The following is a 27,033-nucleotide window of genomic DNA, read 5'->3' as shown; positions in this document are numbered from 1 at the left end:
CAAATTTAAAATTAACAAAGTAAAATAATCATGACAGATGCTTGGTCTCTAGCGGCTGAACATGTGAATAAAAAACAAGGTTGTTTTATTCATTTCTTCTTTGCTGACACTTCTTCACTTTTCTTTTTATTAATTAATTGAATAAATATTTGGGGATTTACCATCCTATTATACATACATTAAGTGTTTTAGAAAAATAACACAAATAGAAAAAGTACTAGCTTATGCTAATACACAAATATTTTTATTCTAATGAACTATTACATTTTAAAATTTTCTTACATTTTAATACATTTGACAGCATTCCATGTTTACATTTCTTGTTGAAAATGTGTGTCATGTGATACTATTTAGGGAAAGTCATTAACTACATTCAGAGAATTAAGTAACTGAGGTTGAACCTTAGACAAATCTGGTAAAAGTAAAAATTCTGCACCTTGATCTCTCATCATGAATTTGAACCTCATCCACTGTAGGAGAATCTTTCAGACACTAGTATATGCATTTGTGATGCAAATGTTTATGATTAAATAGTTTTTTTTCAAAAAATCCAAGAAAAAAGCAAGTTAAATGCACCATTTTATTATATACTATGAAGTTATTTTCCAATTTGATGCCCCAAATTCTGATGTGACAAAGAATGACCTTCCTTTCCCTACAATATTATTTTTTCTGCAAGAAATCCACTAAGCCTTTCACTGTGGTTTATTATATTGACATTGCCAGTCCAGTCAAGTCTCCCTAAGAGTCAAAGTGGATGAAAACTTCAAAGTTTTATATTTATATCTTGATTCACTATGCTTGGATTTATCACACTGTGACAAATTTATGACCAGAGCTTTGCCCATTCTGAAGATTCTGATAGTGTTTCATTATGAAATATAAAATATGTCTACAGGATCACACAAACACCCTATGATTGAGAGGAGCCTTTGCTAGATATCAGAAAGGCTACATTGTATCACAATTGTTGGTAGAGTTTCTGTTTTATATCTTTGATATTAATTTTTATGCAGTTGTAACCTATTCCCTGATAGCTTTCAAAATGTTATCCTATTTGAATTTTTTCCTAATATTTTTATAATGTGTCCTTGAATTAATTTTTTAAAATATTGAAGTATATTTATGAATATCTGGCAGTTTGTATAAATGGCATTACTTACTTTTTTTTTTTTTTTGGTATTTTCTGGAACTAGAAATTAGATTTTTTATTCTAACTTAATGAGGTTTAAATATATATTGTATTACATTTAATTTCATGAGCAAAAATGCCAATCTTACACCTATTTTTGGACAGAAAGTACTAAGCTCACTGAGTATAAAAAAGTTTCATTGAACAATGTAAAAAAATAGTTTGTATTAGAGAGAAAGAAGTCTTCATAATATTAAAGTTGCATGCAAGAACAGCAAATCATATTTTACGTCTATAGAAACAAGAACAAGCTTATTTTATATAACAACATTGACTTAGATAACTAAAATTGCTTATTATTGTTTACCACTTGAAGACAATTTTTAAAAGCATATTAAAATATTTTATCAAACAAAAAAACCGCATAATTTTTTGATTTCTAGGGAAAAATAGAGCAGAATGCTCAACTTGAACAAAAAATAAATACAATTGTCATGATTTTTTAGTTTGGACACCTGCATAGACTCCTTTGTGACACTTATCAGGTATTTTGCTGGATGTATTTGGAATATTGGGAGGAGATCAGTTGGAATGATCCAACTATCGAACTCTACTTGAGAGCTATAGCTATTTGAATGTCAAATTTTGAAGAAATATTCTTCTCTTTGTCATGATTTTCTGAGCCTCCTTTCTACTTCAGGCAATGCATATATAGATACATAAGGAAAAACATATAATGGTAACATCAGTGTGACCAGCTAAATAAGTGAAGTAACAAACTGCTGAGCAAATAAAATTCTCATCTGGTCTATTTCTAAAACACATCAGTTAAGTAAGAAATTATAAAGGAATTCCCATAAATTTAAGTATAATTTAAATACTCAAAGAAAATACTACATTAAGAGAAACTGAGTAACTCATATATTTTATAGACTTTTGGATTAATCTCATAACTTGTCCATAGCTATTAATGTTGTATGTTAGATTTTAATTTTATACTTGTGGCATTAAATATTCCTGTCATGCAATGCTTGAGATTTCAAAGGCATTTTTCCTCCTAGTGAAGTGTACAATATGATACACATATTTTAGTATTGCCAAGGGACCCAGTGAAATACTATTCATTATGGAACTAGTCTATTTCAGTTCATGTTATTTACCCAGTAAGTGAACTTTGGAACAGTATATTTCTGTCCTTTTGACTTATTTTCAAATCCCTGAAGTGTTGCTATGGAGTTTAATGAGCTAAACTCTATAAAGCTTCCAGCACAATGGTCAAGTAAATGTTACATATCATATGAGCAAAATTATATAATTCCTTATATTTTATGTTTATGCTAATATTTTGTTACCAAATAGATCTGTTGTTTCTTTTACATATTGTATTTCTATTTTGTTTTAGGCAACAGAAAATTCTATTTAAATCTCTGAAGTCTTATTTGGTTTTGATGTTTTGCTAATATATTTCTTATTGTATCTTTAAACTGAATACTTTTCTGGGTCTAATTGTGCCTTGACTCCTTATCTATACCCTTTCCCCAGAAGATGTCTAATATTTTTCATCTTAAATGCCATCTATATAAAAACACCTTTCATGTATATATATTTATCCCATTTTTCTTGAATTATAGAATCATACATACAAATATCTTTTATATTTCTATTTGTTCATTGTCAGCATAGTGAACTTAACTGCTTAAGATAGAATTCTTATTTGGTCTTAACTTCCACAAGTTATAACTTCATATTAATATTTCTCAAGTTTGTAAATAGTAGTTGAACCATTCTCACCTATTTTTGTTCTCTCTGAAAACCTAAGAGCTATCTTGGATCCTCTTGTTCCTTTACCCTGGCATTTAATCTTTCAAAGTGTTTGTTCTTTTTTTCTGCACTTTTATCACTGTTGCTTGAAATACTGATATTTGGTGTGTATAAAAATAGTTTTGTGCATTTAGAAAACAATTTAAATTGAACTACATAGTCTACCACTTGTGCTTCAAATCACTTCTCTAATCAATTTTTTCCTAGTTTGTTACTTTGTGACAACAACTTTATGTTCCTGTAACACTTTCTATTCAGTTTACTACTTCAAGGCCATATCCTCAAATTGCTGAGTTTAGGGTTCATCTAAATGGAGCATTACTTGTTCTACTTACTCTGTAAAGCTGAATTTTACTTATTTAGCTGTAGTTTTTTCCCTTTTTCTCAGGAAAGTGAACCAAAGTGACAGTCATGTTTATCGGTGTTCTATTCCCCAAGCCTTTAGTAATTGTGAAACACAATGATGCTTAATACATGTAAATGAAAGAATTCAGATATTTATATATCATTTATTTCATAAAACATTAGTGCTATAAAAATATCATGAATTACCAAAATAATCTTTTGCAAACTTCTTTTCCTTTTTAATTTGCATGTTCATGATCTTTCGAAATCTGGCTTATGAAAAAGGTTTTTTTTTAATTGGCTGTGGTTTAGATTTAAAATGTCTCCCCAAATTTTAAAGGACAGTGGCAGTATTTCTTTGGAAGAGCCATATCGCTGGGGACATCTCTTGGCATGGTTTATTATCCTGGGTAATACATGAGTTTATTAGCCTTTTCTCTGCTTCCTGAACACCATGACATGAGCATCTTTTCCCATGCATGCTATTCTGTGATGTCGCTGGTGCCTTGGAGGCTGCTGATCATCAACTGAACACTTTGAAACTGTAAGTCAAAATAAATTTCTCGTCCTTTAAGATGTGAGTGATAAGTATTTTCTCTGAGCAATAAGAAAATGACTAGTACAGAAAATTGGTACTAAGCAGCAAAGGTGTTGCTGAGACTCTACCTGATCAGGTGATTGGGAAGCTTTTGGAACTTGTTTGAAGGAGGAGTTTGGGAAGGTTTGGAGATGCCAGCTAGAGAAGCCCTAGCCTGTGTTAAACAATGCTTCATATAGGGCAATGTCCAAGTTCAAAAGATCAGAATGCTGGTATGAATACAGACTGTAAAGGACAGGCTCAGGAAGTTGCAGTGGGAAAAAAGGACTTCATTTGCAGTTGGACTAAAGGCCTTGGATGTTAACTTCTGTCAGAAAAATTGTATTTTGCTCATGTTCTAAGATTTTGTGGAAGAATGCAATTAAAAGACAGTGGGTTAATTAATCTCATGGAGGAAATATGTTAACCTTGCATTTGTGCTGTGGTGTGGGTCCTGCAGGCTGCTTATAGCCAGTAAGAATCCACAGTAAGAATCACCAGCCAGTGTCACAGATGATGATATGAAATGCTCTCATGTTTGCCTGAAAGGAAACACTTGAAAAGTTGGAGCACAAGATGAAATGGTTGTTGAAGGATTAGCACTATAAAAAGAAATCAAGTACTTTTCACAGAGACAAGAACAAAGATGCCTCAAGGGCATCTAAGAGATCAGCAGGACACCACTTATTGCAGTATCAGGGTTACAAATTTGTAAATAATTTCTTTTGAGAAGAGAGTCCTAAGATGCCTGCTCATTCAGGGCTACCTAGGGAAGTATATTGCCAAGGTCAGCCATCTGGGCAGTCTGAGTTAACTGCAAGCATGGTGACATGGGGGCTGCTTTCTGCTCAAAGTGCATGACCGTGGCATCATCCATGCAGAGCTTGTTTTTCAGACACGGAGAATGCGAGAGTTATGTGGTCGTGGAGGCTTCCACAGAGATGACAAAGGAAATCCTGGCAGACCATGGAGAAATGTGTGACAGGGTCTCATTCCCTGCCTCAAGCCCCCCAAAAGGAAATGTGTGAAGCTGGGAGAGTGAACCTGGAGGCACAGTGGAGATCCCAGGAACTGGAGATGTCAGGAACACACAGCATCTACTCAGGAAATTTGTATGGTTTGAGCAAAGCTCACCCAAGTGAGAGGCCATGTTGGCTACAGCTGGTAAGGCCATAGATTCAGAGATGCCCGAACCCTCCGGAGTGCGCATGTCAGGAAAACCGGCCCTGGGAATTGCATGTGGCACAACACGAAGTAATGTCTGTCCTGGTCTGGCTTTTCATCGGAATATTTGTTGACACTAAGAAAAGATGACAGTGTAGTATTATATTTTAAAAGGAATTACAAAAAAAAAATGTTTGTTAAATCAGATATATTAATATAAATAAAAATATAGGTAAAAAGACCTATTGCTAGTAGTCATATTTGAATACCATACTTAGCACTGTGAACTTTAGGAATTTGGTGTAAATGGAGTTTTAATTGTCACAAAAATTGTTTTAAGAAGAAAACATTGTCAGGAACAATCCTTTGGAGATATCAGGTAAAGTGTTTAGTCCTAAAATGAATATATTTAGTTGAGGTCATGAGCATTAAGGAAAATCTGTCATGTGGTTTTCTGCCTTTATAATTTATTAACATGATTTATCTTTATCCATTTAGAAAATTCCTGCTGCTAGCTTTATGATGGTGTTTTGCATAGATTTTGCTATAGGTGACATTCAGTTTTGCCCATATTTTATTCATAGTTAATATGCAAACATTTCCCAAAGCAAATTAACACACATATTTGATAAAATGCAGTGTTATTTTTCAAAATTAAAATATAATGTATATTTAAAAGAAGCATAGTGCTGTGTTAAGAGTGAGCTGTAAAACATCAATATTTAATATATTAGCTGAATCCATTTTTGTCCAGTTAACTACATGAGCAATAACCTTGAACTTGGCACCTTCTAACCTTGGTATAACTTGTGGCAAATGATTTCAGAATGCTAACATAAATCTTGATTTCTGCACAGATGTAGTATTCATAGCACATACTAATCTATCCTCTGCTAAGTTTGGATACCTCTTCCATCTCACATTATCAACATTGTCCTAAGCATGTCATTGATTCTAATATTTAAAGAAGGAACATTGTATTTGTCAGAACCTGAAATTTATGGAAAATTGTAAAATTATTAGGACATGTCATTGAAATTGTTTCTGTTATTATTTCAGTAATAAATCAACATAAATTGGAAACTCATATCTCTTATTGCTATTATAATTAATTAGCTCATTATATTTGAGTTCTCATTCTTTTTACATTGTACCACCACTACTAATAATTTGTTAATAAATTCCATTTTAATATAAGTAAATCAATTAAGTGAGCATCAATATTATTTACTTACTTGATTATATTTTCTAACTTGAATCTAAGAATCTAACCTTATAAACAAATCTCATGCTGCAAATTAACAGAAATGTTTTATACATTTCTCTACTAATTTTGGGGCATTTCTTATTAAAACTTACTTTGATTTAAAATAAAAATCTAAGTCCTTCTGTTTGATTCAAACTCAATGAAAACTTAAAGTAATGTAAATTTCTTTTGTTTCATCATTTCTTTCTATCAGTGTGTGTCAATATTTGTTTCTAGTTTGGCCAAAGACAAGTGGTTTTCAGGATAAACTAGACCTGATTCTTTTGGTATTTGCAATGGGCAATAGCATACTAAAATTCTTAAAAGCTTTTTTAAAAGGTGTATCTCTTTCTAAACTATTTTTTCCTGCTTTTTCACTCCATTCTTTGCTCTTCTCTTAAAGATCTCCTTTTCTCTTCCCTTCTCCTCTCCTCCCTTACTTCCCATTCCAAATTACACTTTCCTCTGTTCTGCTCCTTTCCCCTCTCCTCTCTTCTCTTCTTTTCTTCTTCTCAACTTAAAGGCAATAACTTGTTCACATCCCAGGTATTCTATATGATCTGAGAGAACTGGAGTGAGACCTATCAAGGTAAAGGCATAGCTTGGGTTTTAGCAATTTTGGCTTTATTTGCATATTTGTTAGATTATTTTCTTAACCCTTCTTATTGTTTTATGCCTTGAAAATGACATCAATTTTTTATTAAATGTCATATGATTATCTTAATATATTACAGTTATTATTGCTTCTTGATCTCAATCACTTATTTTATGTCTGAGTAGCAGAGGACTGAGAATTTTAAGACCAAAATAGAAACACATGTGATTAATTGCACACACACACACACACACACACACGCACACGCACACACACACACACATCTGTTAGCAGGAGACAGCTAAAAATGGACCCATATTAAGTTTTGGAAAGAAGTCAAATATTGAGATTTTAACTAAACCAACAGTGTAATTTGAGTTCTTCGTGAGAAGAATTAATAGCATGAAGAACGTTTTAGAGATGAGTCAGTCTATGGCTGTCAGTCATTTTCCCATCTCTGGGATGAAACCGTCAACATCTTAAGGAAGGGGAGATTTTCTGTCACTCATAGTTTCAGTCCATAGGCAGCTGAGCCCAAGGCAGATAGAGAGAGAGTGATGGAAAGCCCTGGGGGAGCTGTTCCACTCACACCAGTCAGGAGTCAGAGAGAGAAAGGGAGGAGTCAGGACACGCTTACCCGTCTCTAGGTCACACTTGCAGTGCCCCGTGTTCAACCAGGCCCACTGGTCTACTGATCTCATCACTCATAACAGCACACTGGGCTACTGAGCTCATCACTGGTTGAACCCAATAATGACTACAGAAACCCCACTATCTAGTAACATTTCAAACTCATGAGTCTTTGGGGTGACATTTTGGATCTAAATTGTAACAGGTGTTGTCTTAGTTACTTTCTTGTTGCTGGGACAACCTAAAACAGGAAAGATGTATTTTGTCTCACAGTTTGTAGCGCTTTCAGTCCTTAGTCAGAGGCATTACAGAGAGCCCGTCACAGTCTTCATCGAGGACAAGGAGGTTATATTAATTCATGAAGAAGAGAGTGGCTTGAGGAGAGTGACTGTGAGAATGGTGGGAAGTAGGTGAGTGCTGTGAACTAGGCTAGGTAGGAGGCCTGAAACCCCCTCTGCAATATGCAGAGAGAAGGATATACAGAAAGAGTAATCTGCATAACACAACTGAGATAGTATCTAATGCTTTGGGCTCAGTGTTTCAGCTCTGATGTGTAATCTTTCAATACCCAGGAAGTCATAGGCTCTATCTCGAGGCTCCTTCCCAACTGACAGCATGGAGCATTGGCTCACACATCCCGCTTCATCCTGGATCACACAAGGAAGCCACAGGGCCTCTGGGGAAACACTGCCTGCCATCTTCAAAGACTACCATCAGCACCTCTACATTGCTTAAAGTCAATTGAAGGGATAAGGAAAATTCCTAGCAAGCTCCGTACATATCAATACATGGAAATAGGGTCAGGTTCAGCTAAAATGGAGACAATCAGTCCTCTTTCAAGAAGAATCACACAGGTGGATTTCCACAAGTCATTACAGAGCAGAATCAGTTAATGGAATGACAGAGAGAAGCAGAGCAAAGACCAAGGGAGGAAGAGGAATATGAACCACTCCTAGCCTTGCCCACAGAAAGTCCTTCCAGTGCAGCCAAAATGTGGTGAGCAGTCACTCATAGCTTGTGTGTGTAGCAGACAGGATAGGGGAGAGCTGCAGTGTATTCAGCTTCATAGAAGTGCTTGGGGCAAAAAAAAAGACAGTATCAGGGCATGAACAGGGAGTAAGAATCATCAGATTCTCTTCCAAGCTTCAGGCAACACAAGCATAGAGTTTCACAGAAGATTCAGGGTCTTGTAAAGTTAGAAAAAAATGAAGGCACTGATTTTGTCTTGAGAAGGCCATGGGGAAGACTATAGCCAGGCAAAGATGTAAGATCACTCAGAGATCATGTTCTGGATGCAAGGCAGATGCAGGTTTAATAGGACAACTTTTTACCCATATCTTACAGTTATGGTAACTAAAAATCTCAAAAAAAGCTACGTCTCTGAAATTTCTCTAAAGCACGATCTAAGGAGAAAGCTTAATTTGGTGCTCATTTCAGTGGGGAAATATGTATGCAGTTCCTCCTATAGTGATTCCCCCTTATCTAAGGTGTTACCTTGTACAGCTTCAGTTACCCAAGGTCCACCAGTCTCAGCATGGCTCCACGGTCCTCTTTCTCACTCATGCTGAATCATGGCTGATTGTTACATCAATTCCTTTACCATTTTCATCAATTTATCTCATCACAAAAACATTGCATCATCTCCTATCTTTAAAAAACAATAAATACAGCACAGTGATCTATTTTCAGAAAGACAGACTATATTTCCATAAAGTGTATTTATTACAGTATAATTTCAAATTATTCTATTTTTTACTGTTAATTTCTTCCTGTGACTAATAATAAATTGAACTTTACCATAAGCAGGTAGGCATGAGAAAAAGGTTGGTGAGTATATAGGATGTAGTACTATCTGTGATTTCAGGCATCCACGAGGGTGTTGAGATATATTTCCCCACTAATAAAAACTAATTATTGTATTTTAATATACGTTGATGATGACTGTGAAACCGAGAAACAGTAAATTCATAGAAAAGTTGAGATTGCGAACAAATTTTTCCGATGATTCATATCTACTTTTTGTGTTCACACAATTCTTTTTTTTTTCAGTTTATCAACATGGATAGACATGGAGATGGAGAGGGATTTTCATGTAATTTATTGCATTCAAAATTTTGCTAAGAATATTTTACTTGCATTATATGTTGTAAAAGTCTCTAGTCAGGAACTATTTTTAAGACAGCATTTCACTCTACTTCAGGCTGGTCTTGAACTCACTGTGTAACCTAAGCTGGCCTGGAACTCTTGGCAATCCTTCCACTTTAGTCCTGGGATTACAGGCATGCACCACCACACCCAGCTCAAGAAAAATGTTTTATCACCACAAATAGAAAGCTTCAGGATATTTATTGATGACAAGCCCATAAGTAGTTTGCATGGCTTTTACTGTCTAATCTTAAAGTGCAACAATGCAGTTTTTATAAACTGAATATTTGTATACACCCTTACCCCAAGATTTATGATGAGGACCTACCTACACTCCATGTGACGGTATTTTGAAGTTGGGACCTTTGAGAGTTGCTTTAGATGAGGTCGTGATCGGGCCTTCCATGATGCAAGTAGTACCTTCATAATATTGTGGACAGAAGTTGTTTTTTCTCATTTTCCATTCAGATGATCAGTGAATTTACATATAGTGTATCTGCCGTGCAGGGAGAAGACTTTGCAAAGAAATATGTTGCTGCTGCTTTTATCTTGTGCTTCTCAGCCTACAAAATGGTAAGTCATAAATGCTGGTTATTTAACCTCCATAGTTCATGGTATTTTGTTTACTTCAAGTTGATTAAGGCGCAGATCAATTGTCAAAATATTAAATAACATCTTAAGGCTTATGCTGTAACTGGAAAGATCCAGACCATCAGGAAACCATACACTTCAGTATACCAGACTCCCCAGATGAAGTTAACACATAATACTAAATGTTTTAATTTGCAAATATTCTTGGTTTTCAAAACAATAATCTAAAAAGAACATGCACAAATCTGTTTTCCAAGACTATTGTGTCTCAAAATTTACTTAATTCCAGGTACTTTATCAGTGCAAAGCAATATAACATGTATAATTTTCAATTTTAGGATAAAGTACAGGTGGCATAAACATACACACACATTAGAGAAGTGATTTATTTTCACCACAGTTTAGCCATTGTTTTCTTCCTCAGCCAGGTGACCTGGCATTGTTAAGTATTGATGCTGTCATTAAAATGCCAGCAAAGTTGTATTTTTTATTGCTAATTTGGAAGACTTTGAACATAACTGAAGTCCATTGCCTCTAATTACTGCCCTAATAGAATATTTCTAAGTGTGAATTGATTGCTTGGAGTACTCTTTGCTTTTATTATGAGAAATATCCTATGTTAGAGATCTTGCCATTTCTTCTCATGTCTTTCGTCAAAAGAAGGATGAAATATAAAGCAATAAAATAGAAAGGAGAATGAGGAGAATGAAGAATAGCAGAAGTAAGGGGAGAAGAAAGGAAGAGAGAGAGGAAAGGAAAAAAAGAGAGGAAAGGGAAAGGAAGGATGGGTGAAAGAAAGGAAGTATGGTTGGGAAGAAGGAAGCAGCGGAAGGGGCCACAAGGAAGGAGGGAAGGCAAGGAGGAAGGAAGGATGGAAGGAACGTAGGAAGGTAGGAAGGAAGGAAGGATGGAAGGACAGAAGGAAAGAAGGAAGGAAGGATGGAAGGAAGGAAGGAAGGAAGGTAGAAGGAAGGAAACAAGAGGGAAGGAAAAGGTGTGATGATTTGGATATTGCAAACCTCTTATAACAATAAAATTATTGAGTGTAGGCTGTCATGAATACAAAGAAAGCTTTCATTAAATCCTCTTATAAACATCCAAGATTGTGTTTTAGCTTTTCAGCATGCTGTAGATATCAGAGCACTTTTTCTGGAGCTTCATGTTGTTTACTTCATATTTTGACTGAGAAATATTTCCTTCACCATATAAAGAAAGGCACAGTGAAAAGGGAAAGGGAAGGCATTGGATAAATGGGTAGAGGAGCACACACTGAGTATGCATGGTCTACCAGAATCAAGTCCCAAATGGTCCAACACTCTTCCCACTGTTTAAATCATTACACTTGCTAAGCTATGGTTCTAAAATATATACACTGAGACGCTTAGACTAATTAAGAATATATGTGATTTCTGGTTGACAAGCATATTATTTTCTTTGGCAGTCACTTCTAAGAACTTCAATATGAAAAGTCAATTGAATGCATTAACAAAGTTGGGTGGTACATTATTATTTGCTAAATATTTTATGTAGGCATCTCAGTTGTTCTAAATATTACATTTACTAAAAGAATAATGATGCCCACTTTTGTTAAAAAATTAAAACTTGAGGAAAATATGACACCTTTTTAGGCAATTGGTCCTAATAAGATAAGGAAAATCCACTGTTTTTAACACATGGTATATTTAATTATTTGAAATATTTTCCTAAATTATTGAGAAAAAATCTCAGGCAATGTGTAAAGAAGTTTCCTGTTAAACATAACCCTAATTTATTGACCAAGACTTCACTTTTCACCTTGTTTGCTAGTATAGAAGTTTTCAAAGGTTCATATAAAGTCACGTCCTTAATATGAGATTATCTTGATTTCAAACGAAGTCTCTCCAAATACTATTCTCTTTCCATAAGAAGAGCTTTCAAACTATGTTAAATGTTCCAATGACATGGTATCTATACTTCATTTTTCAAAGACAGTGTGACTATTTTTACAACTAACCTAAAAACATAACACCAGTGTGCTGAATGTTAACAGCACATTACCTTTTTGTAAAATTATAATTCACTGTAGCAGAATGTTTATCTTGCTATATATGTATGTCTGAGTGCCATTATGTTTGTTCACTTGCTATAGTGATTTCTTATTTTTCTAAATTCAGTCCTAGATTCTGGGTGTAAGGAGATCTACACTGGAGTAAAAATCTGAGGAAAAAGGAGGCAAATATTTTAATTTACTTTTCAATAGTAAGTTCTTATTAGACAATTATTTGAGACCATCTAGTATATTAAAACTATGGTAAAATAAAAATAGAGAACATAGAGATTAAATTAAGTACAAGAAAGCAAGTACCTATGAAGAAAACTAATACAGTCATAAATAATACTTTATAAAATATTATAACAACTGAAAATTATTTTTGAATACTTCCTATGTATTATACACAACACATCCACATAAAATGTGGAATCATATTTTTAAGTTAAAAATATGTAATAAGCCCTAACTTTACCTATATTTACTCATCAGATTTAGTAGTTGCATTTGGATTCATAAGATATAATATTATGTTTTATTAGAACTCATTCTGGGAATTAAGATTAAAATAGAAAGGATAATATATATTTGGATTCATAGACTATACACTTTAAGAAAAGAAAAAAACCAATAAGTCAATTAATAGAACTCTGTAATATTTTTTCTTTATTTTAAATTTTTAAATTTTTATATGTTGAGGTATTTATACACAGAATATACAAATGCATAATTCCTGAGTATATGAGTCAATGTATTGGTGTATAAATATATGCCTCAGGTAACATTTAGATCCAGATTCTGTTTGGTAATTTAAACATAAAATGCTCCCCAAATAGTTATGTATTGAGGCTGACAATGTTTAGAGATGGGCACTAGAGAGGCAGTTGGTTAATGCCTTGGTTACCGTTCTCTTGTTGCTGAGACAAAATATCTGACACCCAGAATTAAGGAAGGAATGGTTTATTTAGCTCACAGTCCATGGAGATTTCAGTCCATACTTGGCTGGTTCCAAGGCAGGGTAGCACATGGCAGAGGGCTACAGTTCATGGCGGTGGAAGACAGCAAAAGTAACAAGAGCAAAATGGGAGGAGTGGCAGAGACCAAGTCTCTTTCCTTCCTTTATGCTGTATGCAAACTACTTGCCCCAGGGGCAGGTGTAGCATTCACACCATAGTCCCAGCACTGGACTATGGATCAATCAAAAATCTAGAAGCCTGCCCCATGATTGCATGAGAATTTGCAGGGACATGCAGACACAAACCATAACAGTTAACAGGAGAGAGCTAATCTCCTCAGCTGATTAACCCTTTGCTGATGAATTTGTAGCAGAATGGGCTGTTAGACTGTAGGTCCTAGCTGGAAGGAATGGATCAACAGGAGGGTGGCTTTGCAGTTTTTCTCTTCTGAGTCGCTTTTCCTTTCTCTCTCTGGGGTCTACGTGCCAAGAAGTGAACAGCTTTCTTCTGTACAACAGGGGATTCGCCTGGAACCTGCTGAGCATGAAATTCCAAGAAGAGATAAAATAAACCTTTCTTTCTTTTTGTCAGGTATTCTTCCCTGGCATCAGGAAGGTGACTAATGCAGAAAATTGGTATGGGGAGAAGGTAATTGCCATAACTATATCTGAAAATGTGACTCAGAAGCTTTTAGAAATGTGTTTCAAGAGGGATTTGGAAAGGTTCAGACATGCATGCTAGAGACATTTAAACCTAAATAGAGCGCAGTGGGCGATTCTGTGGGCTCAGAAGATCAGATTGCTGAGGGGAACGAAGACAAGGAAGTCAGTCTTAATGAGGTTTCAGATGGAGATGACACTGTTGTGGACTGGAAAAATGACCATGAATGTTAGCAAAGAACTATCTACATTTTGCCCATGTAATAACACGTTCTGTGAGGCTAAATTTAAGAGTGGCAGAATAATTAGTCAGAAATTTCAAGGCAGCCCACTATTCAGGACGTACTACAAACATTTCTAACTCCCTTTTTCAATATTTACAATGAGAATTGGAAACAAAAAGCTAGTTTTCCTTCTAATTAGAGTTACTGTTAAAATGTTAAAAACATTTCTTTCAAGGCAAATCTGTTAGTAACAAATTCAATTACCTTTCAATTGTCTCACAAAATCTTTAGTTTTCTTATGAGTTTAAAGGATAATTTTTCATAGAAAATTTTATGTTATTGGGAGTTTTCTCTCAACACTTCCAAATTATCATTCCATTTTCTTCTTGTTTGCATGGTTTCTAAGCAGAAATCAGCTACAGTTCTTGTCTTTTTGCCTCTAAATGCAAGTATTTCCCTTGGATTTTCTTTTTGAAGAATAGCTCTGGAAAATTGGTACTATTAACCTTGAAAATGTATTTCAAAGGTACAGTAATCAAGACTGTGTTATACTGGCAAAAGAATAGATAAATGAGTCAATGGATCAAAGGAAACAGCTGAGAAATACACTCATACAAATATAGGCCAGTATTATTTGACAAAGAAAAGAAGGCAATTCAATGCAACATGGACAGAGTTTTCAGTAGCTTGTTTTTGGAAGGAAAATATCTACATGGGGAAAATGTATTTGTGGATATACTGAGTTTATGCCTTTACAAGCATGAACTTCAACTGGATGACAGACCAAAATGTAACATGCAAACATCTAAAACTTTAAAGCACAACATAAGAGAAAATCTAAGTGACTTGGAGTTGGCAAAGAGTTTTAGAATCAATGCTAAGAAAAAAAAGGACTTGACACTTTAGACTTCACTAAAATTTAAAAGAAATTTTTTTTGGGAAATGTTACAGTTAAGAAAATCAGACAAAATTTGGTAGAAAATATATGTAAATATCTTGTTAAGGACTTGTATCCAAGTTACTAAGAATCCATAAAAATCAATGATTAAAACATAAACTTTTCAATTACAATTAGGTAAAAATTTGGACAGACACTTCATCAAACAAGACATACAAATGAAAAACAACATGTGAAAAATTGATCAAAAATATGTCATTGGAGAATTAAAAATTAAACAATTGGAGTAGAATATATATTCAGTCCTCTGAAAATTTTATACAATTATATATATATATGTATATAATTAGTTATAAGACATTAGTGAGATTGGCTCACATAATCAGAGAGGCTTAATAGTCCCAAGATAGTTATCTGCTGGATGGACAAGAGGAAAACCAGCAGTTGCTTAGTACAACCAGCATGAAGCCTCAGAACAAGGAGATCAGGCAAACAGTCTCAGTTGAAGCATTGGGAGTCAAATGTGTTCAGCTGATTGGAGAAGAAGAAAGCACACCCTCTCTGGAAGGGCTAAGGATTCACGTGTGTGAATTTTCCCTTCTACTTTTTGTAATATCAAGAGCCTAGAGAGGATGCCTCTGCATTCAGTGTGGATCTTCCCTACTCAATTTGTTGACCCACAAGCCAGTTTTTTCTGGCAATACCTCATAGACACACTCAGAATTATGCTTTAGCAATTTCCCAGTGTCTCTCAATACATCATCACATTATTTATTAGAATTAGAATTTTCCATTAAAATTCAAAGCAAGGACTACGGTGTATGTTGTTGAGGATTTGGAGCAACACAAACTCTCATTTAGTGCTGTTGAACTGCCACTGTGTATGAGTGTTTGGCAGTTTTTTCCAATCCCAGCCATAGTCCAACCATAAGATCCTGGAATCACATTCCTATTCACAAAATGTTTATAGTAGTTTCATTCATAACTGCACAAACTTGAAAGCAATAAAGATGAACTTGCAGAGATTAATGGATATATAAAGTGCAGTACATCGATGTATTATCCAGGTTACTGCAATGGCTATTACTAAAATGCTTTAAAAATAGGCATAATATTGAGACATGAGATGCATAAGAAATATATATTTAATTGTGTAGTGACAAGGGAGGGTAAATATTTGTCAAAATTATACTTAGTAAATATGACGAATTAAAATTAAAAGAAATAACTAGAGATTTGTTAAATTAGCCTAGAAATGAGCTATTAGAATCAAAATTAGACTTGTTGGGATGAGCATGAAGAAAAATAATACATCATATATTAACTGATTATATTGTACTACTTTTCTTAAAATGACCTTCAATGTAATTTTCTTTTACCTAAACCTGTTCACATAGAATAGACTAAAGAAGAGCAAGACTTAGAATTAAACTTCTGATTCTAATGGATATATAAAGTGCAGTACATCTTGTCATGAAAGTGAATAACATATTAAACCACCAAATATATAAAGAAGCTTTAAATGCATATTAATGAGTGAGAGGAGGCAGTCTGGAAAGTCTACATACTCCATGTTTCCAACCTTATGACATATTGATAAAAGAAAATGGTAGAGACAGCAGATATATCAGTAGATGCCAGGGGATAAGGAAAAGGATGAATAGGTACAAGGGGTATTTATATATCAGTTGAATCAATTTTCTCTGGTACTGTTAAATGTGTGCATGATATGTTTAATTCAACCTCATAGACTTAGAAAAACTATCATGATAGTTAACTGATTAATCTCTACTTGAGTAAGAAATACCCAACTAGATTAGATCAGCACAGACCTGGGTGAAGCTAAAGGGATTTACTGAAGGCAGAAGACCCACTCTGGGTGTGGGTGGCACCAACCAATAAGCTTGTCACCTGAATAGAATAAAAGGGAATCAAAGAAGAAGGCTGCTTCTGTTGCTTTGCAGGCGCTCTATCTGCACCTTCAACTTGGGAAAATTATCACAATAGTTAACTGATTAATTAATTAATCTTCACACCTGACTCTGTGGGCAGCCACTGTAAGCCTATTTTGTGAATCTGAATGTATTTGTATATCTTGCATTAAATCTCTTTGTCTAGTAAGCACTGACTGATGCACTCATATACTAAAACTTTTGGACTTTAGTAATAGCATGTCAATTCTTGTCCATTGATTATAACAAATGTTCCATAGTAAAGCCAACTATTAATAATGAGGAAAACTATTTGAATCTTAGGCCATATAGATATGAAATTTGTCTGTTTACCTACTTAATTTGTCTTACCCACTTACAACATCTCTGAAAATGTGAGGCCTACTACTCTGTAAAGAAATCTTTTCACATTCAGCACTTGCCAAATAATCTATGAAGGAAATCTAGAGTAGGTCTTGTTAATACTACTCAACGTATTATCCAGGTTATTGCAATGACTATTACTAAAATGCTTTAAAAATAGGTATAGTATTGAGACATGCGATGCACAAGAAATATATATTTAACTGTTTAGTTACAAGGGAGAGTAAATATTTGTGAAAATTATACTTAGTAAATATGATGAATAAAATTAAAAGAAATAACTAGATTTTTGTTAAATTAGTCTAGAAATGAGCTATTAGAATCAAAATTAGACTTGTTGGGATGAGCATGAAGAAAAATAGTGCATCAAGTATTAACTTATTATATTGTACTACTTTTCTTAAAATGACCTTCAATGTAATTTTTCTTTTACGTAAACCTGTTCATACAGAATAGACTAAAGAAGAGCAAGATTGAGAATTAAACTTCTGATTCTAATAAGAAATGAGCTAGCTATCTAGCAATACTAGTGATACAAGTGTTCATCTCAGAAGTAAAACTAGAGTAATCAGGGATGCTAATTAATGCAGGCATTTATCTGAAATGTTAGTCATGGATGTAGAAGTGTACCTCATAGGAAGACATCTCTGTGATCAGCTTTCAAAGATGACATGATAAGAAAAACTGAGAATGTGGAAAACTGCAAGAGATACTCAAGAAAAAGTTCAAAAAATAGCTACAGGCTAAGTCTAAAATCTCTGAAACATTTTTTGGCAGGGCTAGAAAGGAAGAAGTAATGAAATAAGTAAAGAAACATTAGGCCAGGGTAGGATGTGGGGGACACATGAGCTACTGCTAAATTTTGTTATCTCCCCCAATAAGTCCTACCAGGGAAACAAATTTCAGCAGGACTTTAGAGACATCCCCTGAAAAGGAGCCCTATTTTGAGATAGGCATGCAGTATACCTTATGCTTTACATTGAAGGCCAGGAATAGAATGGGCTTAAGGCAATGTCTAGAACAGAGGCATAAAAGTCATTTTCTGCTCCCCATCTCCCTCAGGCTCATCTATTTCATTAATTCCTGCTTTCTCAGTGTGCTTATTTTTTATCAAGAGGGGTGCTTCTTGACAAAGTGCATTTTACATTTTTAATAAGGTCGCAGGCAGGGCTGATACAGCTACCTCAAACCACATTTTGAATATCAAACTCTAGGGGATAAGAAGCTCTTCTTTGGGATTTCCAATTATAAAATTATTCCATTTCTTTCCTTCTTTTTATCACAGTGTTTATTGTCCTGTATTATAAACAATAGTAGATATAATAAGAGTGTCTCTGAATTTGAAGCCTTGGCTTTTGAAATACATGAGAAAGTGATTTACTATTTTCACGTATGCTGTCCTTACCATCCACGATGCTATAAAGGAAGCAAGGAGAGTGCATATATAATATTAGGATTTTTGCATTATCAGCATACATAAGTGCATTTCTGCTGCTGTTTGATGCAAACCCAAGATGCATTTAGTCAAAACAAAATTCCATCTCATGTACAATATTATGATTGTTCAAACTATAATGATGCAAATATGGCTTCATGATTTTAGCTGATCCAAATGCAAGATGGACAGACTCAGAGGAGTTTCATTTTTCCTACAGATGAACTTTCATTAACTGCTTTCCCTAATAATAAGAAGGCATCACCTGTCACCTTGTCTTCCTAATGAGTTCTTGAAAACCATCAGGGGGTGGCTATCTTTTCACCCTGGAGAATCCACTAGCTGTCATTCTGCAATAAATTACTTTCTATCCTGTGAACCTAGAAAGCAAAAAAAAAAAATTGTCACTGCCTATCAACTTTTCTATTCTTTGCAGGGTACTTTTCAAATATTACATAGTTGAATTGAATATTAAGTAGACGTTTTCAGGTGTACCAGATATTCTTATTTCTAACAAGGGTATTTTGTCTCATTATGATAATTATAACTCTGACTCCCTGAGATTATATTCAAGAAACAATTGAGTTCCAAAAATTGGAATCAGTCAAATATTTAGAGTTCTCTTTACATAGAAGTTGCATTGACTTATGACATAAAATTTGATCAAATATACATTACGTGGTTTTCAGAAAACTCTATAGGATGTAATTTTGGAAGCAAAAAAGTGCTTAATAAGAAGTTTTCAGAAGTTTTCTCTTAGTGGACAGAGGACAAAATGAGAGAAAAGTAAGAAGTGCGGAAAGAACTTCTTTCTGGACCCAATGTTTTTAAGTACCTGAAAGGTAGGCCCTCAGGAGCTTACAAGGTCATGTGTCTAATTCTAATGGAGCAGACCAGAAGACCAATCACCACTGCCCATGTACAAATTAGATTAGCATACATAATCCTTTCAACAATACTCAAGGAAGGCTTGAAAACCAGGCTTCGAACTCCAAATGCAGAGAAACATAAAATAGGTGAAAAATAAAACATCCAGCCAATTGTCTCAGTTTCACAAGGAACAGCATAGTTTTAATAGTTTCATTCCCACGGCCTCTTTCCAAATGTCCTCCCGCAAATATGTTTCCTGCAAAATCAATGTCACTCGCAGTCATTTGCATCAAAATTTTACCAATTGTACCTACTTACTCTTCAATCATTAAGAATCACACTAATCAGCAGGAGCTAGATTAACTTTGTCATGAACTTTAGGTTCTTTCTTGGTTACTTTTTTCTCACTGCTGGGACAAAATACCTGATGCCCAAAATTAAGGAAGGAAAGGTTTATTTCGCTTATAGTTCATGGAAGTTTCAATCCGTACTTGGCAGATTACAAGGCAGAGTGGCACATTGCAGAGAACTGCATCTCAGGGCAGCAGCACACAGCTAACCCACAAGCACTCACCAGGGCAGAATAGGGGAGGAATGCCCCAGGCACTCTTTTCCTGTCCCTTTCATATGCAAACTATCCACTCCCAGGAGGGTGCAGCTCTCACACCCATATTCAAACTCTAATAGCCTGCCCCAGGGCCGCAGGAAGCTTTGGGGGGACACACAGACATAAACCATAACAGGTTCCTTTCAGGAAACTTTAGAAAAGGTGCTCAACTTCTAAATTTGCGATATATGCATATTATTTGTTCATATGCATATTAAATAATTGCTTAAGATTTAAAAATATGTTAATATGAATGAATCAGTTAGTAATATGCTTTAGTAAAAAAAAGACATTGCTTGCACTGATAAATACACAAAACCAAAGGAAAAGCATCAGGAAGAAACTGCACAGTCACAAGAAATTCATGTTCAATGGACGAGTGGCTCAAAAAAAAATCAAAATCACCATTTAATTTTTCTTACTACCTGAATGAGAAGTTTGAGAAGATTCAGCAGTATTAAGAACTAGCCTTTTAGTCTGTTACATTGACAAAAATTTTTGGATAAGTCATTTGTGTAGGTATCTGATAAAGCAGGAATCCAATGAGTTATAATGGCCATGAAAAAGTTGATAGTAATCAAATATTGCTGTTCTTGAAATAAGTCCAAAATCTTAATTTGTGAAATAAAGAAATCAATATTCTGTACTATATTTTGTCATTGTGGCTACATGTACATTGATTTTGTAATAATAATCTTCCATGTTTTCTATGTTCTTGTGCTTGTTATTCCTGTTTAAAAGGGCACATTAATCCTGATATACACATACAGAAAGGCAACTCTTACTTATAATTGTGAAAGAGGAAAAACTGCCTAAAATTTATATGAAGGTAAAATAATGTAGAACATAGTCAATGGATTTGTGACTGTTGCCATCTTATAACAGAATTTATATGTATTTTATTTGGCCCGTGCTTTAGTCCTCAGAAGAATGAGCAGACAGGTACTAAGAGAAGCAAATCAGTAGGTGCGAACTTAATGGTTCTAGTAAACTCTGTAATGACTCCTCATGGGATATGCTAAGGTTATGCTAAATAGATTATTATAAATCAAAATGTCTTTAGGCGAAAATAAATTACTTCCAGAGATATTTAGCCTGCTGAGTAAGGTTTCTAACTCATTAAAATGATTCTTTACTTTATAAAACTTTTCTTAATTTCTTGTATTTTTTCCTCTAACTTCTATTTCCACATGCACTCACAATTTTACTAGATTTTATTTACTTTCAAAGTTTACAATATTTTCAATACTGGCTCTTATTTACTTATTATTAAACTTTGTTGCTTTCTTGATTAGGGGTATTGGGGAATTGGAGTATTGAGTATTAAGGAATTCGTGAAAGAAATGTGATACATTTATATGAGCCAGATATAAATAATACAAAATAGACACAGGCAAAGAATGGACCAAAGAGTGTTGCATGGAAGAATAGTCACAGTGATTCTTTACCTAACTGAGATCATGGTATTTATCAGCAGTGGAATATGTTTTCTTCACAAGTGGGTTATAATTTGTTTATCTTCACAAATATGATATATATATATATATGTGTGTGTGTGTATGTGTATACTCATTACTTTGTGGTATGAACGTTTGATATTTGTATCATTTTGAAGACATGACATATTTATATAACCAAGAAGTTGGAATTTGTATTCCCCAGTATAATGATAGCAACTTTTCTATATGCCAGGCTAATTCTCCAGTTCAGAGTTAGTAATACAATTGGATCAAAAGGAGAGCAGAATCAGTGGTGTACTGAATATAAACATTTCAGTGGGCCTTAGGTGTGAGATGTCATAGGTGCTCATCTAGCAGATGGGAGAGCGACTACTGGTTAAGTCTACATGTGGTCTTAGAAGAAGACGCGTTATACCAATGCAGCTATAAATGCTTGCATAATTCATTGTTTTAATAATTTTACTCTACTTTAAATTACTTTAATTTTAGTTCTATTTTTTCAATTTTTATTTTATTTTTAGTACATATTTTCAGTGTATGATGATGACATTTCTTGTAGGGAATATTTTATGTAATAATTCCTTTAACAAATTAAAATTGGCATATGTGCCAAATGGTCTGTTGGCTATTTGGATCACCTGCGTTGAGTTTTGAACTACCATCTGCACTCATTCAGTTTGTGATCTGCAAATAATCGGTGAACATGAGCTCCAGTGTGGGAAATAATGAATACCATCCTTTCAATTTCTTTGAACAATTTAGTAAATATAGATGGGTTTGAAAATAACTGCAGGAAAAAATAGATCCTGTTCATACTTGCAGCATAGATGCTGATAAGGGAGTAGAGATCACAGGAAAGAAATAGTATTGGTGATGAGATGTAGGGGGAGGTCGAGAGTAGGGTATTTTCTGAAAAGATACAGTTGGGTTGGGTAGAAGAGCAAAATAGTTACATAATACATTTATGAATATAAACTTTAGAAATGCTAATATTTGCATTTGTGTATTATGTACTTTATGTAACACTGAGATGATTCCTTACTTGTTATTTTAACACCTTTTGAAGGTCTATTACTTGCTATTTAATGTGTTAGGAAAATGATGGTTTTAAAAATGTAATATTAAAATTTAAAGAATATGACATTAAAAATATGATATTAAACATTACCTTTCAAGCAGGAAAAAGTAAACAGCATTAAAGTAATTGAGAGATGGGGGATATAGCTCAGTGGCACAGTGTCTTCCTGACAAGCACAAGGTCCTGAGTTCAATATCTAGTATCAAATAAATAAATAAAGTAATTGAGGTGCATATGTAATAAATGAATTAAAGAGGAATTTTCTGGGATATATTTTAAGGCTATTTAACCAGGATATTTAACTAAGAATACCTTTCTGTGGAATAGTTTGCATGCAGAACTTTAAAGGTTAAACAGGTATTGAGAATGTATTACACCTCTGAGGATAGAATTTTCCAGAAAGATCAGACAGTGAATGTATAGTAACAAAATCTTAGAAAACATGTTATATGCAAGAAGTCAAATGTCCACAGCATCCAATAATATAACTAAAAAAGAGTAAACCTTTTAGACATAGTCGTGTATTATGTCATGAAGTACATCATGTATATTATTATAATATATAATGATGGAGATTTTTCCCTGAGGAAACAAGTGATTTTAAAATGTTTAGATGAAGAGAAGACATGAAGATATTTGCTTTAAATAATATTTTATATTCATTTAGAAAATAAATTATCTTATTATTGTGTGAACTTAAATGAAATATGTATCCTCTGTTGGAATGAAGGAGCATACGTGTGTGTGTGTGAGCATGCCCTGGTATATCCACTACATTAAACATGCTAATTTTTCCTTGCAGATCTTCTGGGCCTTCGATGTTATCTTAACTTCGTTTTTGTTTTTTGTTTTTTTTTTTTTTGGCTTTTTGAGACAGGGTCTCTGTGCAGTTCAGGCTGGCCTTGAGCTTACTTTGTAGCCCAGGCTGGTCTCAAACTCACAAGGATCCTCCTGCCTCAGCCTCCCAAGTGCTAGGATTGCAGGCATGCACCACCATGCCTGGCTATCTTATCTTCTTGATGTGTTAATTTTGCTATCTTAACTTCTTGATGTATTGATTTTGCTTATTAGTGATTCATTCATTCTCATCTTTAGAGATCTTCTTAAACTGTAACAGTTTTACTTTAAATAGTAATTCATCAAAGTTAATGTAGCTCACCCAGCTATTCATTTCTCTAATTTTTTTCTAGCTCACCAATTCCTGATACAGCACAACCACCAGGAACTCCTCCCAAATGTTCTCAAAGAATATACTGTGTTTTCCTAGGTAAATCTAGTTTTTTCCTCATATTATTTTGCTTTATTTGTTGTTTTCCCCCCATCTTTAGGGGAATTAAGCATCTTTAGATTTTATTTTCTAATAGTGACTTATTAATATATCTTTCTGTATAAATTTGAGCTAGAAATTATCATATATACCTTTAATATTTCACAGTCTACTTCTAAATAGTAAATATTTACTCCATTTTATGCAGGTGTAAGTTCTTTGGAGGTTACCAAATTATACTGCACTACTTTCTTGGGGGAGGCATCATTAATATTTTGACCTCTCCTAACATTTCTGCCTGTCTTATACTTCTGGGGTTTGGTAACTCCAGGTATAGTGCACCTTTTTGTTGAGTTCCAATGGTTATTCCCTAGCTCTCTTACCTTTATTATATTCTAACCAGATAATAGGAAATATACACCAAGTGCCATGTTGTTCAATAAATCCCAAAGACTCATAGAATAGGTTGCTAAATCTAATCATATTTCTGCATTTTGACTTTGGTGGATTCTTCAAACAGTATCTCCTATTTAAAATTCACATGTTGAAATTTAGACAAATCAAGGCTTGGTTATGCATGCTTTTAGTGCCAGAACTCGGGAGACTAAGACAGGAGGATTGCCATAAATCTGAGCCTACCCTGGAGTACAGAGTGATTTCAAAGACATCCTAAAGTACTGATCGAGACAAGAAAGAAAGAAAGAAAAAAAGAAAGAAAGAAAGAAAGAAAGAAAGAAAGAAAGAAAGAAAGAAAGAAAGAAAGAAAGAAAGAAAGAAAGAAGAAAGAAAGAAAGAAAGAAGAAAGAAAGAAAGAAAAAGAAAGAGAGGGGGAAAGGGAGAGGGAGGGAAACAGAGACCATATTATTTCATGTTACTTTGAATCCCAAGGGTTTACAATTCAAGTTCTTTGTAAGCTCTTCCTTGAATTTTAACATTTCTCTGGGATGAACCTAAAACTTTCTGCCACTCACCAAGTAAGCAGGTGGAGACATCAATGGGTTCAGCATTCTTGTAGTCTCTGTGTTTGTTGCTAAGTCTTAGACCTGGCCTCTCTTACTGACAGGAGGAGAGGGTAATATTTTAAAAGCAAGTAAGAAAAGCCTCGGCATGCACAAGAAAGACAAGGCTCATTAATTCTCCTAATGTATTACTTGCTTCTCTAAATTTTTAGTCTTCTGTTGATATAGCTCATCAGGAAACGAACAGGCAACTTTAGCGGTACTGGTCCACCCATTTTTGAATAATTCCTGCATCCATATATTGAGCAGATCCTCTTCAGAAATTTAGGAGTTCATACTACTTACTACTGTCAGTTTTGGAACATTTAAGCTGAAGATCAAACAGAAGAGGAAATTATAAATTTTATTCGCTTGTTAAACATATTTCTAAGCAATATCTAAAATTTGAAATTATTTATGTTTTTCATATATAATAAGATTTTAAATCTTTATTACTTTGCTGTGTCTTTGGGATATGGTTCATTTTTAGTCAATTGCAATTTTTCAAGAAGTACAGTTATATTTAAGCTCTTACTTTAATGTTATTTTTAAACAATTTTTTGCTTTAAACTTACAATTCCCTCATTTTTATTTGGTTTTATTTTTTATGATTTTTAATCTTTTCATGTTATGTACAAAGTCCAGTCACCTTTATTATTTATTTTCCATAAATAAGTTTGCCTGTTATGTAACATTTCCTCTGTAAGTTTTTGATAATGAATGAATCAATATGGATATTATGACTTCTGAATTTATTTATAGTATTGATCTGTTTCTCCAGTTTTTGGAAACATAGTTGTATCATTTTATTTTCAATACTTCATAATGATAGAGCTTCTTAATCCATAGACTGCCTTTCTTCCTGAGGATTTCTTTTTCAGCACGTGTTTACTGTTCATACAGTTTACAGTCATCTCGCTGGATGATTACATGGACGTGCCACAGTTTGTTTCTTCTTTTTAACACCCTTCCGTTTCCCGTTCCCTCTCCCTCTCTGCCTCCCTCCTTTGTTCTCTCCCTCCTTCCTTCCTCCCTCCTTCTCCAATTTCCCCATCCCATGTTTCATTATTATTAATCTCAGCTCATGTTGTAGAATATAATTTTTACAGAGATTAAGACATCATACAACAGTGATACATGCATGCATACCAATGTTTATCGGAGCAAAACTCATACAGTAATAGCTATATCTTGCTATGCCTCTATACCCATTGATAGATGATTACATAAAATGTACAATGTCTACCTATAGCAAAATACTATTCTGCTAGAAAGAATGACAGATTTGAGAAATTTGGGAAAATGAATGCATCTGGAAAATATAATGTTGAGTGAAATAAACCAAACTTAGCTACTGTATAAGTCAGGTACTGACAAAGAGAATAATGAAAGATGAATAGAAGGGGGCAGGACATTGTACCTTAAGTTTTTAAGTGTATATTTTTGTTTAATCGTGATGTGCTTTCTAGTTGAGTACCTATATGGGTATGGATTTTGGAGATATACTGCAGCATTATAGATAATCTATGAATTCTCTTTATTTGAAAAAAATATGGTAGTAATAAATTGCATGCCTCAATGGATTTTTCTTAAGATTTAATTACTCCATGGCATAGCTCCTACTTGCCAAATGCAAAGTTCTGAGTTTGATTCTCAGCACCAGAAAAAAAATTAAGAAAAACAAAATTCATAGAGAAAGTTTTGGCACATTTCAAGAACTAAGATTTTGCAAGTAATATCAACTTCACATTTAGTTATTAGTGCATAGATGTTTAATTCTATTAAATGATGCTGTGACAGTGGAACAATATATTTTTATTGATATTTATTTGATACTGTTTAAGAGTCTCCTTCATCTTTGGACTTGATTGATCTCTTTTTGAGTGATTAATGTGAGCCTCAATAAAATGTATATTCTACAATTTTGGTGTGCAAAATTTTATAAATTGTTTGACAAAGGTTATGAATTGTAATACTGAATCCTTTACATT

The 27,033-nt window shown here is 34.0% G+C and overlaps 1 long non-coding RNA gene across 1 annotated transcript; it reads left to right on the top strand.

The window, feature by feature from the left end:
• The first annotated feature begins 4,999 nt into the window (after positions 1-4,999).
• On the top strand, positions 5,000-24,040 carry LOC106148759. Its single transcript, XR_001234430.1, has 3 exons — positions 5,000-5,039; positions 10,163-10,228; positions 23,968-24,040. It is a non-coding gene; the product is annotated as an uncharacterized LOC106148759 (long non-coding RNA).
• The last annotated feature ends 2,993 nt before the right edge of the window (positions 24,041-27,033 follow it).

This window comes from Chinchilla lanigera, unplaced genomic scaffold (genome assembly GCF_000276665.1).
Source record: "Chinchilla lanigera isolate Chin_1 unplaced genomic scaffold, ChiLan1.0 scaffold00027, whole genome shotgun sequence".
NCBI classification, from domain to species: Eukaryota; Metazoa; Chordata; class Mammalia; order Rodentia; family Chinchillidae; genus Chinchilla; species Chinchilla lanigera.
This window is presented reverse-complemented; position numbering and strand designations above follow the sequence as displayed.